The sequence below is a fragment of the Triticum aestivum genome, chromosome 6A (genome assembly GCF_018294505.1).
Source record: "Triticum aestivum cultivar Chinese Spring chromosome 6A, IWGSC CS RefSeq v2.1, whole genome shotgun sequence".
NCBI classification, from domain to species: Eukaryota; Viridiplantae; Streptophyta; class Magnoliopsida; order Poales; family Poaceae; genus Triticum; species Triticum aestivum.
This window is the reverse complement of record NC_057809.1, coordinates 75,040,502-75,058,492: the sequence shown is the minus strand read 5'-3', so window position 1 is coordinate 75,058,492 and position 17,991 is coordinate 75,040,502.

Genomic DNA, 17,991 nt, shown 5'->3' with positions numbered 1-17,991 from the left:
GCTAGGAATCGGGGGCGGCCCCTGTTGGCCGCCCGCAATCCACGCACTCAATCCCCTGGATCAAGGTAGGCACAATGGCGGTGATCGTCGCTCCGAGTTGTTGTTGCACTTGCTCTTGGACAATCTCCGGAATCCGCGCCACCTGTGCCCTGAGTTCTTGAACCTCGCGTGCCTGGCTTTCGAGCTGGTCTTTTTCTCCTTTCGCCCCCCAGTGTTATAGTATGACGACCATTTTGTCGACAAACCTTTGCCGGCCACACGACCAGCTGACGTCGGCTTACTGAGCTTATCCTTGTTCTTCATTACATTCAACGCCCTATTTAGAGTGGTGTCCCAAGGGTTGCTCTTAGTCGACCCCGCGCTACTGCTTTCAGTCGCCTGCGGAAGGAATGTGAACCATTTAGAAATTTGGCTTCATTAATTAGAATGCAACCATATGGAGCTAATTACGCGGGGGTGTATTCCTTACCAGAACAAGCTCAAGCGCCCTGGTCTTCGGATCCGTGGTAAGCTCCTTTGTTTTCGGGTCCTTCTTGTACCGGGCCCTGACAAAGTTCCTGGTCTGCTTGTCACCGTATTTATCGAAGAGGGGCGGTAGGCCTTGCTCGGCACGGTCCGCCTCCTCCTTGTCCCATATAGGCTCCGCCACTCTGTAACCGCCGGGACCGAGTGTGTGTTCCCCTAAGTTCAGCTCCCGCATTTCTTTCCCCCACTTACTTGATTCGGAGTTTGCGGTGCTCGAGCAATTGATCTTGAAGTCGTTGTAGTCATCTTCGGTGATCGAAGGATTTTTCTCCTTGATCTTCTCATAACTCTCACCTTTCTCGATCATTCTCTTCACATTGCTTTTCCAAGTAGACAGGGCCTTGCTCATCTTCGTGAGGGCAGCATTGTTCACTTTATTCCCTTTGAGGCTTGTGTTTTCAAATTCAGCGGGGAACTTGTATCGTTCGTGCAGCTTCGTGAAGAGGAGGTTGCGCAAATTCCCTCGGTCAGGATGCCTCAGGTTCTCGGTGTTGATCGAGACGGTGCTCCGGAGAATGCACCCGAGCTGAAGCGAGTACCCCTTGACTATTCGTTCGGGCGCCGTTGGATTCCCGTCGGAGTCTACTTCAGTAACTTCCTCCTTGAGGGTGCGGAGCACGGTCGGGCGCCAGTCCTTCCGTTGCCTCTTCGGTTGGCTGCCATCTGTGCGTGCGCCGCCATCATCAATGGTGGCATCCTCGGGCCCAGGTGGCATCAGTGGGGTCATCCTCGGCGGCACCATCAGTGGTCTCAGGATCGGTGGGGAAGGCGGCGTCCTCATACAAGTGAGGTTGTTCCTCCATCTCCTGGGACAGCTCTCAGAATGCCTTGCCGCCCGAACCCCCGGCCTCATCGTTGTGGGCCATGTTTCTCTCTAAATAGGAACAAAGTTTGATCAAAAAGTTGGTTATTGTCAAGGAACAAGATCATGGTCTCATCATTTAGGGTTTGTCGACACCGAGGCATCCTAAAAGCTAAGCTTTTATCATTGAGGGTTTTTCGACGCCGAGGCAGCCTAAAAGCCTAAACTTTCATCATTTCGGTTTTTATCGACACCAAGGCACCCTAAAAGCCATGCATTAGTCACAAGTACGCCGGGGCATATGGAGTACCCGAATTTGCCGGAACGGAAGTTAATCGACATTCCAGCAAACTCAAGGGCCTCTAGGGTGGACAAGGCAAAAAAGGCCTCCATCACAACATGGAAAATACATTGGCATGTGAAGAGGTGAAACAATATATGCAGCTTGCTTTTGCTTTTTAGTGCCAAATTCTAGCTAGTACCAGCAAATTAACATCTAGCAGCAATCATTTTCAAATATATATACACTGGACATTTTAATATTAACCTAAGGAAAATGAATAGTTAGGTTAATATTAACCCAAGATACATCAACTACTGCACTGTCCTGCCTAATAAAAACAGTCATGCCAGCATAGAGTATATAAATCTGAATTTGTGTTTACAAGAAGAGTGCCCATTGCAATGTAAACCTGAGAACACAACTCACCTCAAGTGCAGGATATAGCAGACACCTACTTCTTCAGTCAAGTGCAGTAAAAGACCGTTTGCAGAACCTGTTTAGTCAGAGTTGAACATTACATAAGATGTGAACTCTACATAACTAATATTGGTATGACAGATAGAAAACTGAGAATGGATAAAAAAAACTAAGCATGGCAGCAAGACGCTGATGCATCTTCTGTGTCGCCAACTTTCAAAACAGAACCGGAATTCTGTTGATAAATGGAAGCATGAAACTTCAATAACAGAATCTGTGCCAATTGTGGACCCATGTTGTACTGAAAAAGCTTTAAAACAGTTGTGATTAAACATTGTCAAATCTGGTTAATTCCCTTGCATAGTTGGTTGATGATTTAAGTTACGACGATCAACTGGTCAGCAGCAGTTGACTGACAGATGCACCAAATACAACAATTCCAATTGCAATCTCCAAACAAAAACTACCCCAAAAAAAGGTGGCAACATATGAGAACAATAATGGAGCTAAACTACACATCACATGGAAAGTCCAACATATCAGACTGCCTTCAATTGTTGTTCAAGTGAAAGTGGCCATTGCTTCCTTCTTACTAAGGAGGATACATAACGTTTGTTTGCTTCTTCTGGTATTCCCCCATGGCCCAGTACTAAAGGAAGATGACAGAATAACTACACAATCTGTATAGTTCGTTATATGCTAGTGGCACTGAAAGCTTAACAAAAAAATCTATATAGTTCGTTGTCAGGTATGGTTAATGCCTTAGGTAGTTGGTTGATGTTTATGTTCCGATGATCAACTGGTCAGCAGCGCGCGCTTGACTAACAGATGCACCAATACGACAATCTGAACTGCGAGGAACAAACAAAAACTAACCCAAAAAGGCAGCCACAGATCGAAATAATACTTCCATACTACTTCCAAACCAACTACCTCGAAACGACGTAAGCGCGTGCGCACGAGGGGGAGAGGGGAGAGGAGGAGGGTGAGCTCACGGGGGCCGTAGGGATAGGGCATTGGGGCGTGGGAAGGATGTCAGGGACGACGATGACGCAGGGGAGGAGGCGACGAGGTCCGGGTGGTGGTGGTGCTCCGGCGACGGTGGTGTGGACGGGGCGGCGTCCGGGCCGCCGGCGACGAGGGCGGCGGGGCGATGGCGTCCAACGAGGTGGGTTGACGGGGAGAGCGGCACCGACGTTGGGGCCTCAGGCGGCGGTGGTTGGAGACGGGCGACAGGGACGACGGGGCGCCGGCGATGGGCGCGGGGGCAAGGCGCCCCGATCCAGATCGCGTTTGGGAGGAGACGAGGACGATGGGGTGGCGTCGCGGCGTCGGGGCGGCATCGAGGCGGCGAGGCAGCGACGTCAGGAGAGGAGAGGGGAAGGGGATCGAGGCCGAGGGCGAGGGAGAGAGAGGGGATAGGTTTGGGCCGGGGAGGAAATATGGATGGGGGCGGCATAATACTAATGGCGCACCACCCCCCGGTGCGCCATAAGTACATCCATACTAATGGTGCACCTCACCCTGGTGCGCCATTAGTATTTTTTTTGATTTCTGCTCGAGCCAACAGGTTATCTTCCACCTGACCTGATCCACACCAAGTTCCCTCTACTAGCTCGACTGGTCAGCAGCCAGTTCTCACACCAGGAGGTCCTGGGTTCGATTCCCAGGCTCCACAATTTTTTTATGCATTTAAAATGCTGTTTGATACTTATTTGTGTTTAAATTTGTTCAAACTTGTTTAAATGATAACAGTAATATTTTTTTATAAGACAGTAATAATTTTTTAAAAATATCATCAAACAGTAATGCCGGTGGAGCGGGGGAGGGTGCGCGGGGTGCGGGGGGTCGGTGGCGGCGGTTGAGTAGGGGAGGGGTGCGGGGGCTCGGCGGCGGCGGTTGAGTAGGGGAATCGAGGGTGCGGGGGGTCGGCGGCGGCGGCCGGTGGACCGGGGGGTGCTCGGCGGCGAGGGGGACCGGATCTGGCGAGGTGGGATAGCGATCGAGATGGAGGGGGATCGAGATCGAGTGTCCATGAAATTTAAAAATATTCATGATAGTTCAAAAAGTGCCCATGAAATACAATCGAGAAATGAAGGCTACGATTTAAATACAGTCGATCTTAGCTAGCTATCTGTTCACAATCTTCTTGCCCTTCTTTTTCGCAAATGGAGTTCTTCTGTGGAACGGACGTCCTTTAGGTAGGGTGGTCCTGCTTCTTCTTGTGGTGTATGCTGCTACTTCATCATCGTCGTCATGTTCGATCCTCGGGTCGCCGTACTTGTCGAAGTCTTGCTCATTGGCTACTCCATCCATTCCGATGATCTTCCTTTTGCCTCTCCTCACGACAACACGACTGGGCTTTGACGGGTCGGTAATGAAGAAGCATTGGTCCACTTGGGAAGCCAGTACCCATGGCTCATTTTTCGCGGTGACGTTTGCGCCCGCGGTCTTGGATTTGGCTTCGGGTATAACCATGGTGGTGAAATACCGGTCTTCTTTTAGGACGCTCTTGGCCCATCTGACACGGAACATCGGGACCTTCTCTCCAGCGTAGCTCAGCTCCCAGATCTCCTCGATCCTTCCGTAGTATCTGTCCTTGTCGTTACCGGTGTAGGATTCCATCGTTACCCCGGAGTTCTGATAACCATCGCTCTTCATGTCCTTAGCCTCGGTGTAGAATGTGTAGCCGTTGATATCGTACGCCTCATAGGTCATCAGGTTGTGCTCGGCGCCCTGTACAACGCGAATATGAGTTGTTCTTCCGTGGAACAATCCTCATGTAAAGGGTACGACAGAAGCTTCTGCTTGAACCAACGGGTGAAACATGAGTTGTGCTCTTTGAGTATATCTCCGTCCGTCCTCTGTTGGCCTCGGTCATTGTACATCTTCTTAATAAAGGTTTTGTGCTCTACCACCCAAGGATCGACCACGTCTATGTGTTGTAGCGCGACTAGGTTTGCTCTTTCAAAGTCGGCGAGTCGACCCTCGAAGTCGACATGCATTTCGTGGCGACCCTCACGGTGACCCCATCCAGCGAGCCTGCCGAGGTGCCTGTTGACGGGCAGACCAACGGGGTTCTCGATGCCTAGATAATTCGTGCAATAGGAGATGCATTCTTCGGTCAGAAAGCCCCTGGCTATGCTTCCCTCTGGACGTGACATGTTGCGAACGTATCCTTTGATGACACCATTCATCCTTTCGAACGGCATCATGCTGTGCAGGAACGTCGGCCCGAGTTGGATGATATCCTCCACTATATGGACTAGCAGATGCACCATAACGTCGAAGAATGCGGGCGGGAAGTACATCTCAAGCTCGCATAGTATCACCACGATCTCTTCCTGTAGCCTTCTGAGTTGCCTCACGCCAATCGACTTCTGAGAGATGACGTCGAAAAAGTGGCATAGGCCAAATAGCGTTTCACGGACGTGCGCGTCCATGATCCCACGGATTGCAACTGGAAGTATCTGCGTCATCAGCACGTGACAGTCGTGAGACTTCATCCCGCTGAACTTCTGCTTCGCTGGGTCTAGGTATCTGCTTATCTTCCCCGCGTAACCGTAGGAAGTTTTACTCCTAGGAGGCAGGTGAAAAACTGCTTGATCTCCTCCTGACTTAGAGTGAAGCACGCGGGAGGGTAGTCATTTCCGGTCTTCTTGGCCTTTTTGCCTTTGCGACGACTTTCTGTGTCCTACTTCGCCTCATCATCATCATCATCATCATCATCATCATCATCATCATATATAGCGTGAAGCTCCTGCCTGATGCCCATTGATTTCAAGTCTGCCCTTGCTTTCGGCCCATCTTTGGTCCTCTCTGGCATGTTTAGCAGGGTACCAAGCAGACTCTCGCACACGTTCTTCGTGATATGCATGACATCAGGGCTGTGAGGCACACGGTGGATCTTCCAGTACGGCAAGTCCCAAAAAACAGACCTCGTTTTCCATACCTTCAACAGCGGCTCTGGCGCCTTTCGCTTCTTTCCCGGCTCTGGTGCCTTTTGCTTCTTTCCCGGCAGTGGGCAGTCTTTCCAATTTTTCAACAGCTTGTCTATTTCCATCGAACAAATCCTTGCGTTTCCTCCACGGGTCATCGTCGCGAAGCCACCTTCGATGTCCCATGAACACGGTTTTCGAAGACCCGGGATCTCTATCTAGCTGGTGATACATTGTGTCATCCATGCACCTTACGCATCTAGAAAATCCGTGGACTACCTTCCCCGCGAGATATCCGTAACCGAGATAGTCGTGCACCGTCGTGAGCAGTGCGGCTCTCATAGGGAAATATTCTTTCTCTACGGCGTCCCACGTATTGGCTAGCGTTTTCCACAGTGTGTCTAGCTCCTCCTTCAGCAGCCCCAGATACAAATTGATGTTGTTCCCTGGTTGTTTCGGCCCTTCAATTAGCATACTCATGTGAATGTACTTCCTCTTCATGCACAACCAGGGGGGAAGGTTGTACATCCACACAAACACAGGCCAGGTGCTATGTGTGCTTCTCTGGCTGCCCAACGGATTGACTCCATCGGTGCTCGCGCACAGCACGATGTTCCTTGGATCCTTCCCAAATTCTGGGTATTCGAAGTTCAACGCTTGCCACTGGCTCGCATCCTTAGGGTAACTCAGCATCTTGTCTTTTTTATCTATCTCCGGATCATTTGCGTCATCTTCTCGCTTCTTCTCCTCCCTTTCCGCGTGCCAACGCAGGAGCTTTGCTACCTTAGGGTCCGCGAAATACCGCTGCAGACGAGGAGTGATCAGAAAATACGACACCACTTTTTGAGGAGCTTTCTTCCTCTTCTTGTATCGAGTGACGCCGCACACCGGACATATGGTAGACTCCGCATGCTCGTCCCGATAAATGATGCAATTGTTCATGCACACATGGTATTTCACGTGCGGTAAATCCAGAGGACACACGATTTTCTTTGCCTCCTCCAAACTGGTCGGGCACTTGTTCCCCTTGGGAAGACGTTCGTGCTAGAATGACATGTTCTTGTCGAAGCATGTGTCGGTCATTTTGTGTTTTACCTTCATCTCCAGAGCCATGAGCATTACTTTCAGGCGGGTATCCTCGGGCCTGCATCCTTCATACAATGGAGTAACCGCGTCTAACTCAAGTTGATCCATCTTGGCTTTCTCTCGGGCGGCAGCTCTTGCGTTATCCGTCTGCTTGAGAAGCAGCTCTTGAATATGAGGGTCCTGCACCCAGCCCATCGATGGTCTAGCGTCGTCTGCTCCACCGACATCATCATCTTCATGATCATGCCCGTCGTCTGCTCCGGCATCTTCCTCATCATCATGTCCTGCATCTTCTACATGATGACTGTGTACAGCATCACCGTCATGATCATCTCCTGGGGATTCTTCGTCTTCTCGCCCGCCCGAGCCGCGGTGGTTGTCTTGCTGCCCTTCCTCATTTCTTGCCCGGCCCCCATGGACGACTTCGTAGTCATCTTCATCACCTTGCCACCGATAGCCATCCATGAAACCACGCAAGAGCACGTGGTCCCGCACCTGCCCGGAATCCGGGTCCGCAATAAGGCTCTTCAGCTTGCATCTTCGACACGGACATCTTATCTCCGTCTCGTTCTTTTGAAGCATCTCGGCCTTCGCGGACCTCAAAAACCTATTCACGATGCCTTCGGTCATCGTGCGGACCATGGTCGCCTGCGGGGTAGAGCAAAACGATATTTTAGAACCAAGAAAAATTTGGCATGACTTTCCCTAAAAATAGGACCAAAAAGAATGCTTAATGCCAAAATTCTCGCCGAAACGGAAATGAATCAACATTCCGGCAAAATATTGGCAACTATCGCATTTCAAACACCGATAGACCTCCAAACACAAACACATATGCAACACCACAAACATATGCAACACCACGAACATACATAGATCTAGCTAGGCCATAAAAAGTGCATGTGCACATTGTTGTAGGGAGAACAACATAAATATAGCTTCCCCCTTACTTACCTATCAAAACAAGGTAATTTAACCACTTAAATTGAATGAATCTATGGTGGAAATGAGGTGAAAAAGAGGAGGCAACCGAGACAAGGAGGAGGAGAGAATGAAGTGGGGAGAAAGTGAGTGTGGGTAGGAGAGGCTGTCCAAAATATCTTGTTGCTGCCCACTTACTAATGGCGCACCAACTCTAAATGCGCCATTAGTAATCCAGGACCATTAGTAGTTTTGCAAAAAAAACATACTAATGGCGCACTGTTCCACAGTGCGCCATTACTAGTTTAAACTAGTAATGGCGCACGGTGGAACAGTGCGCCATTAGTAGTTTTGCAAAAAAAGGAATAAAAATATAATAAAAAACAACATTAGTGGCACACTTTCCGACAGGTGCGCAATTACTAGTTACAACTAGTAATGCCGCACTGTGTCTGGATGCGCCATTAGTATGTTTGGACAAGCGCACTAGTTCAAAAAAAAATTGATACTAATGGCGCACCCTGGGCCAGGTGCGCCATTAGTAGTTTCAACTCTAATGGCGTATCAGAAGGTGGTGCGCCATTAGTATATACTAATGGCACACTGCTTGTCTGGTGCGCCATTAGTGTCAATCCCATCTATAGCCCTTTTTCTAGTAGTGACTCGTTGAAGACAATGATTTGTTGGACCAGTTCCAGTTGTTGTGACAATTGTACGTCTGGTTGGGGCGGCTAGGTATTTAAACCTTAGGACACACAGTCCCGGACACCCAGTCCTGAACACGCAGCTCGGGACACCCAGTCCTCACCGTATTCCCCTTGAGCTGTGGTCACACAGACCTCGCCCAATCACTCTGGTAAGTCTTCAAGGTAGACTCCCAAACCTTCACAGACTTCGTTCACCGACAATCCACAATGTCTCTTGGATGCTCAGAACGCGACGCCTAACCGGCTGGAGGATGCACAGTCCTCAAGTGTAATAAGTCTTCAGATCACACAGACAAGAAGACTTCAGTGATGCCCAATTCTCTCTGGCTCTGGGTGGTTAGGGCTTTATCCTCGCAAGGAATTCTCTCTCAAAGGCTTCGAGGTGGGTTGCTCTCAAACGACAAAAGCCGTACTCTCAATCTGAGCAGCCAACCGTTTATGGTTGTGTGGGGTGGGCTATTTATAGCCACTTGGCAACCTGACCTGATTTGTCCGAAATGACCCTGGGTCACTAAGGAACTGACACGTGTTCCAACGGTCAGATTTCAAACTCACACGGCAACTTTACTTGGGCTACAAGCAAAGCTGACTTGTCCGACTCTGGACAAGATTCGCTCTCATTGTCTTCACTCGAAGACATAGGTTTTTGGTTAGGCATCACTTCAGTCAGTCTGACTGGTTCTCTTGGACCCCACTTAACAGTATGGTGGTTCCTATGACTCAACACAAAAGAAAAAGAACTACTAAAGATCTAAGTCTTCGAGCTCCATAGGCTTCATGTGGTGTCTTCTCTTGTCATAGTCTTCAAATGTGAATATCTTCATATACCACCTTTGACTTCAATGTCTTCATACATTTTTAGGGGTCATCTCTGGTAGGAAAACCGACTCAATGAGGGACTTCTACCTGTGTTATCCTGCAATTCTCACAAACACATTAGTCCCTCAACTAGGTTTGTCGTCAATACTCCAAAACCAACTAGGGGTGGCACTAGATGCACTTACAACTTCCTTGCGACTGCTGTGGACCCAGCGTTAGCCTCTCCACATATAGTACTCTACTGATGGAAGTCATTCCTTGACCATGTTGACCCCGCCGCGCTGAGAGCACCAGGGCGGTCGATGACGGCGGGGCCTAGGAAGCGGACGACGCAGAGCCCGGGAAGACGCGGAGGTGGATGCCCACGTGTAGTGGAGTATGAGGGTTCACTGGTTCGCTGCAGTGTGAGGCTGTCGTCGCTGCAGAATAACAGGGGGTGTGGGTGAGTAGAGGGATCGCCTGGCCAGCGGTGGGAGTAGTACGGGGTGGTGTGGCATCCGCCGCATCGCAGCCGGCCACGGGAGGCAGGAGCACGAGGCACAACCGGCGCTGGTTAGGGCGGCTGGAGCAAGAAGACCAGAGGTTGAAGAAGCACTATAGCTGTTTGATGGACATCGTACGGTCACAGGAGCTAGAATCGTGCATATTGACTAAGTTGACAAAGCCCTCCGTCCCCGTCAACTAATTAGGCCCACAAGTCAGCCTACCACTATACTGGGTCCCAACTATCAGGGGGAGTATTCATTTTTTTGTGCGCAATAAGGACGCACTTCCTTGCGTGCGAAGATATAGCTGGTGGGTCCGAGCTGCCAGCGGCGGTAATGTTTTTTTCGCGAAATACAGAGGCCCTTTCGGTGGGCCCCGGATGTCAGGTGGAGGAATCATTATTTTGCATGTAATAAGGAGGCATTTCCTTGCATGCGGCCGTGGACCCAGCTGTCAGCCTCTCCACGTACAGTCCACTTCAGATGCATGTCGGTCGTTGACCACGTTGACTAGGCCGCGCCGAGAGGACCAGGGCGGTGCACGACGGTGAGGCCAAGGAAGGGAACGACACGGAGGCAGGGAAGACTCGGCAGTTATTTCCCACGCCAAGGGGAGTATGATTGTACGAGGGTTTACTGGTTCATTTGCCGTCGCCGGAGAATAACAGCATGTGTGAGTGAGTAGAGGGATGGCGAGGCCAACGATGGGAGTACGATGGGGCGGTGAGGCCTACGCGGCAGCACAGCCGGCCGCGGGGAGGAGGGAGCAGGCAGTCCCGCCGGCGCTTGTTTGAGTGGCTGGAGCAGGAAGAGCAGAGATTGAAGAAGCACGACGGCCGTTGGATGGACATCCAACAATCACTGCTTGTGCATCAACCTTTTTTTAGGAAAGCGTCAAATCTGTGGAAAACAACATACAACGCATCTCCCATTATTTCTAATAATTTACAGCCCATTTGCTAATTCTTAAGGTTTTTTTGGAGCCCATATTCTTTTTGTTAGCATTACAGCCCATATTGTGGCCACGGTTAAAAAATTATACGAAATTTTGCATTTTTCGGTGCGGTCCGAACTGTTTTTAATCCCGAAATTTCGAGTTACATTCAAACTGATTTTAAAAATAAATGTATATCAATATAAAATCCAACAAATTGTCCATGCATAAAAATTAATGCAATTAAACTCTCAAAATGAAAAAAAAGAAATTTGAAACTTATTGTCGGTTTGATGTGTTTTTAGAATGTAAAACCCATTTCTCATTACTGATAGGCTATTTTCTCGTCCAGCCGAATGAAGCTATCCTCGTCTTGAAAGATTTGCAGCCCAACAGGCCTGACAAAAGCGACTTACTTGGCAAATCACAAAAAAACTGGGCTAGCCATTTTCAGAAAGAAAAAAAACAACTGGGCTGGTCTGTGGTAAACATAAAAGAGAAGGTTGTCTAGATAGCCAGAGTGCCCCACATAGCCCAGTTGACACCCTTCTTCTGTCTCAAAAACAAATTAGATATATGCCACTCCAATTATGGCGATTCATAAAAATTCCACTGCAATTTCCAAACTTTGAAAAATGCCACTGCAATTTTTGCAAACTTTGGAAAACGCCACTGCAATTTGCAAACTTTGAAAAACGCCACTCCAGACTTCGAAAAATGCCACTGGAAATGGCATGAAATGTCATTTCTCAAAGTTTGGCAATTGCAGTGGCATTTTTCAGAAACACCAGATTTGGAGTGGCATTTATCAAATTAACCCAAAACAAAAATAACTGGGCGAGCTGCTAGGTCCCTGGTGTCAGCCGCTCGTTATGCAATTCTCTCGTTTATTGACTACGTTGACAATGGCATGGGACCAAGATGTCAGAAATCCAATAGGAGGAGCCATGTTTTTATTGGCTTGAAATAAGGAGGCACTTGCTTGCGTACTGCCATAACCTTGGCGGGTCCTTGCTGTCATCCTCTCCACGTACAATCATCTCCTGATTGTGTACGCTTCAACTTGGTAGGCCCACGAGTCAGCCTCTAAACCCGTGGAGGACAAATACAACCCATTTAAAAAATAACAGCCCATTCCATACGTTCAAACGGAAAGTTCAACATTCAGAGCAAAGTAACAGATCTGATCCACATATAGAGTACTGAACTTCCATGTTGACAACCATCATAGCCAAGTTAACTATCTACTCCCACTAATACTCTAGTAGCGTACAAGTACTAACTTACTCTTAGCTAACTAGACGATGTCGGCTGCCATCTGCAATACACGCTAAACGCCGGCACCGGCATCCTCCGCATCACCTAGGACTTGCCAAATATGCGATAGGGCGCATTACTCGCGCGCGTTGGCCCTTTTCCGTGCCGGCATGGTCCACCGAAGCTTCGACTTCTAAGCGGGAAACCCACTTGACGAGCTAGTAGTAAAAATCAGCATTGCGAACGTGTGCGTGCCCGACAGCCTCCAGGGCTACTTGCCAGGCGCCGGCCTCCACGTAGTCGGGCCAGTTGCGGGCACTCTGCTCGCGACTCAGAGCGTCGGTGTGCTGCTGCTCCATGTCCCGTTGGCAGTGCAAATCGGAGATACGCTGCTCCTCCGCCAAGAGGTCTCGCTCCAGCAACTCCTGCTCCTCCACCAGGCGGTCGCGCTCCAACAAGTCCTGGATCTCCGCATTGCCATCTAAAGACCGATAGAATGCCTCCTCCCTCTGTCTGCCATCCAGTGAAAAACCGAACACTAGTTCCGGCGGTCACCGCCTCCGGCCTCGCCTATCGCGGACGGGCGGGGGCATGGAGGAAGTGGCGAGCGACGTCGGGCCGGTGGGGGATTATGAGGATAGGGCGAGTTGGGTCACGGTGCCACCATAGAAGGCCGGGAAACAATACTTATAGGCAGAAGGTAGTGCGACAGTGATCGGAATTCAATGCATAATTAAGCAGGCATGGCTTAGCGCACCAGCTTGCCATGGAAAACTAGAGAAACGGAAATACCGACTATGTCGTCCCGTCCCATCCATGCTGGGTCGCACGCCAGAATGACGGTCAAACGAGTGCACTCGAATCATCTCCCTCCTTGTCAATAATGATTCCACGGATTCAAACGACCGCATATTTTTTCACATCAGTTAGCTGCCTTAATTACGGCCGACTGCATGCAGGCACTCAAAATCGCTCGCAGCCAGTACACGGAGCAGCATGCAATGAGTCGCAGCTGAGGGCATTAGTTGATGAACTTTAGCTGGGAGATAAGGTATTTGCGAACGTTTTCGCTGGCAGTTTCTTCAGATTCGCATGGCATTTTATTCAGAGCAGCTTGTCAGTTTCTTGAGAGGTAGGCATTTTTATTCGAAAAACTGCCACTTCAGATCTTGCGTCGCAACTAAAACTGCCAGGAGTGCATTAGTAGGCTAGCTAGTGATCGATCAGTAACTTGTAAACACTGAGCGAACAGATATAAGGAACTGTTAATGCATCTCAATGATTCACAGATCATATACAAATATGTAGCTCCAAAAGCAAAGATCAGCCATGTCAGGACCCCGACTCGATGTCACATCGATCTAGCCGGTAACACCTCATATCACTTTGCGGCCTCACGCACGGTATCCCCACGGGTGTCGCCTTACCTTTGCCCGGGACCGTTTGCGCCTTTTGGCTCACGTATATGATAGTGTCGCTAGCATCCATATGATAAGGAGCCCGGGCTGACATGGCTAGTCGTAAACCCAAAGTGGCACAGACTTACAGGGACAGGCATTCATGACCCAGCTTCGAACGTGTCGGTCATCAGCAAGTGGGTCCGGGCTGTAGCACTGGGCTAGCAGGACTCCGGTAAACCGGGCTGTAGCGGGCTAACAGGACTCCGGTACTCAAAGCGTGACATTTCCCTGAAGGGACAGACACAGGAACGAAGAAGGACACATGCCGGCCAGCCTAAGTGTTCCAGAGCAGTAGCAAGCTACCATGGCTCAGCGGTAACACTAGGAGACATTTCCCGGTAAGAGAGGCTACTAAAGATAAACAACTAGACAGTCAGATCCCACACATACCAAGCATTTCAATAACATACACACAATATGCTCGATATGTGCAATACAACATGGCATCACAAAATGACTCTACGACTCAAGTAGTTTATTCAATAGGCTCCGAGGAGCGAGACATTACAAACATGGGTCTCATGACCCAACAATCAGAGCATACAAGTCAAAGCACAAGCGGAAGCTATCATGTCTGAGTACAGACATCTACAAATGAAAAAGGCTGAGAAGCCCGACTATCTATCAGATCCTGCCGGGGCACAAGATCGTAGCTGAGGTAACAAGCTAAACGTCGAAGTCCACGTGGAACTACTAGCGAGACCGAAGTCTCTCTGCAAAAACATAAAATAGGCAAACGTGAGTACAAATGTACCCAGCAAGACTTACATCAGAACTAACTACTTATGCATCATTATCAACAAAGGGGTGGTGGGGTTTAACTGCAGCAAGCCAGCTTTGACTCGGTGGCTATCCTAAACTACGACTGCGAGTAACTCTTTTGAGGTGGCGCACACGAGTCCACATATTCACCATATCAATACACCACTATGGATCCGCTCCCGTCTCCCTACGAGAACGCCATCCATAGCACTCACGCTTATCTTGCGTATTTTAGAGTATCCACTTTCACTTGTCTATGAACTGATATAAGCAACCCAGAAGTCCTTTTCCGCGGACACGGCTATTCGAATAGATGATAATAACCCTGCAGGGGTGTACTTCTTCATACATGTTTCCACCACTTAGCGTCTGCACACGACATGTGCTCGGCAGACTTCAAGCGAAAGCCGACGTGGGTGTAGACCACGACCTACCTAAACACTCAAGTCTCTAGTCCAGGTTTATCGCCTATTCGGGTTCCATCCATGAGGAGATCCGGCCGGAGTTTCGCTCACAGCCCCAAACGATGTGAACAGGGTTCCCGAGATACCAAACGGGCATCCGGTACACCGTGCCACGTACCTACCGCATCACAGCCCACCCCTACGGTCAGCGCTGTCCACGGCCTCCAGTAAGCTACAAACACCAGAAACTACTTGCAACTCCTGGACAGAGGACTAGGGTGAATAAGAAGTCGAGCGGGGTCATATTTCAGGGCCCAATGTATGGTAGTAGCTGAGTCATGGATCACAAACACAGAACTCAGTTCCTAAGGACGGCTTCAATGAGACGACCCACCATGTACTCCTACATGGCCTCTCACCGACACCTTTTACCAAATCGTGTTCACACACTTAGCTCACACACAGTAGGACATGTTCACACACCTCTGATTCATTCCCGATGAATCAGACCTGACTCAACTCTAAGCAGTAGCAGGCATGACAAACAAGCATGAATGAGTAGGCACAACAGGGCTCAAACAACTCCTACTCATGCTAGTGGGTTTCATCTATTTACTGTGGCAATGACAGGTCATGCAGAGGATAAAGGGGTTCAACTACCGCAGCATGTAACAGTTGAATCGGTGTTGTCCTAATGCAGTAAAAGAGAGCAGGAGCGAGAGAGTGGGATTGTATCGGAATGAACAAGGGGGTTTTGCTTGCCTGGCACTTCTGAAGATAACATTGAGTCTTCATCAGTGTCAACGATCACATCATCGGTATCACGTTTATCGAGAGGGGACAAATACCGGCAACACAGAAAGGAACACAATCAATGCAATGCACAATATGATGCATGATCATGACATGGCAAAATGAATGTGTTTTGAGCTAATGCAACTAGCAACAGATTAAATGAAGTTGGTTTGAATACAAGATTCAAATTTAAACTCCATATGTGATTATTCAAATGCCATTTAATTGATTTGTGCTAAACAGCATCTATAAGTTGTTCTAACATGCATGAAAATGGTACAGATGGATTCCTTGAATTTTTCTGATAATTTTTCATATATAAATTATTTAATTTGGAGTTACGGTTAATTTTCTATGATTTTTAGAAGTTTTAGGCATTTTCTGGAATTTTCTGATTATTTAGAATTAAAATAATTCCAGAAAATGAATTATGGCGTCAGCATGACCTCATGCTAACCTCAGCAGGTCAACGGGCGGTCCAGGTCAAACCTGACGTGTGGGGTCCACACGTCAGTGACAGGGGGGGTTAACCGGGGTTAATTTAATTTAATTAAAAGGTTAGGGGGGGTCGGGCCCACTGGTTAGTGTCAGGATTAATTAACAGAGTTGATTAAATTTAAACTAATCCTAAACTAGAATTAGTCAGGGCCGGGCCCACATGTCATTGACCCAGGGGAGGTCAAACCCCCTGGTCAACCGGGGCTAATGCGCCGGCGTTTAGCCGCCGGCGACAGCAAACGCGGCGGAGGGGCTCGGGATCGCCGCTCCGGCGACCATTCGGGCGGCGGAGACCACCCACGCGAAGCCCAGACTCGCGCGCGTCTGGTAGTGCAAGTGGGAGGAGCTGGGGTGGCCGGAGCTGCCGGCGGCGAGCCCCTTTGCGGCTGCCGGAGTTCGGGCAATCTCGGGGTCGGGGTTAGGGAGCACGGCAGGAGGAGCTGGGGCGTGCTACGGACTCCTGAGATCACGGTGAGCACGTCGGTGGGCTCGGATACGAGCTGGGGTGGCTGTGGCCACGGCCACGCCATGGCCGGCGGCGAGAGATTCTCGGGCAAAGTGGTGGGGCTAGCTAGAGAGGGAGGTGGGGCACGGGGAGAGGGGAATCGGGTCGAGGGCTCACCGCGGTTCTTCTGGTGCTGCTGGCGAGGCAGGGGAGGCACGGGGTCCGGCGAATCGACGGAAGGGAGCTTCGGTGGCCGGCGACGGAACGGCGATGGTGACGGCGTTGCAGGGCTTTCGGAGGGCCGTGGGTCGGTGGGGAGGAAGGAGGGGGTCGAGGCGGAGCTCCTGGGTGCATCGGCAAGGCTAGGGGTGCACGGTGGCTGCGGCAATCGGCGTCGGTGGCGGCGGCTCCGTTTGGGCCCGAGGTGCGGAGCGAGAGGGAGAGCAGGAGAAGGGGATGAGTGAGGGGGTCCAGGGGTTCGAGGCGGCGCCGAAGAGAAGGCCTGAGGCGTCGCGGTGGCGAGGGACGCAGGCAGGCAGGGAGGTGGCGTGGCGCCACGGCGCGCGCGTGCGCTGTCTCCCTCCTCTGCCTACTGGCAGAGGTAGAGGACGACTGGCACCAGGCCAGTGGGCTGGGCTGTCCACTGGGCCAGCCAGGTAAGGGGCCAGGTAAGACTCTCTCTCCCTTTTCTAACTATTTCAGTTTTTCTATTTTGCAGGTTTGTTTTGAATTTGGTTTTGAAACCAATTCAATTTATTTTGCTTCTGACAATATATTTAGGAGCTAAAAGAATTAAAACAATGCTCCATAAAAATATTTCAGAATTATTGGACCTATATTTATTTAACAGTAGATATAAGTCCAATTCAAATAGCTATGATTTAAATTCAAAGTCCCAAAAATAAATCCTTAAAAATGTTCAATATTTTGGTTGGGACCAGAACCCTTACCAAAAATTATCAAACATTTAAGAAGAGCCATTTGGAGCAATGAATAAGATTTCTAGGGTTTTTGCCCCTCTTTTATTTAGGGTTTTGAGGCTTCCAATATTCCTCAATTCAAGTTTCAAAAATATAGACATGATGCACACATGAAGCTAGGCTAGAGCAATGCCAGAAGCTAGGGATGTGACAACTCACCCCCACTAAACAAGAATCTCGTCTCGAGATTCAAGCGTAGGGTAGGATGAAGGGGAAACGCAAACTAGTACAATCTTCACAATCCAGGGTGCACTTCAGTTGAACGTTGATGTGAACACCATCTTTGTCTTGTCGTCTTGCTCTGAGATCTTCAGCTAATCATGACAAGAAGAGGAAAGGAAAACTCTAAAAGGATCGGTCTTCTCGAAGGTCGATCAACTCAGGACTAACTCACGGAATGAGACTTAAAACCATCTCTCGGGTTGAGACACGAGATACACATCAAGAGGGGTGGAAAGAAACGGGTGACGAAG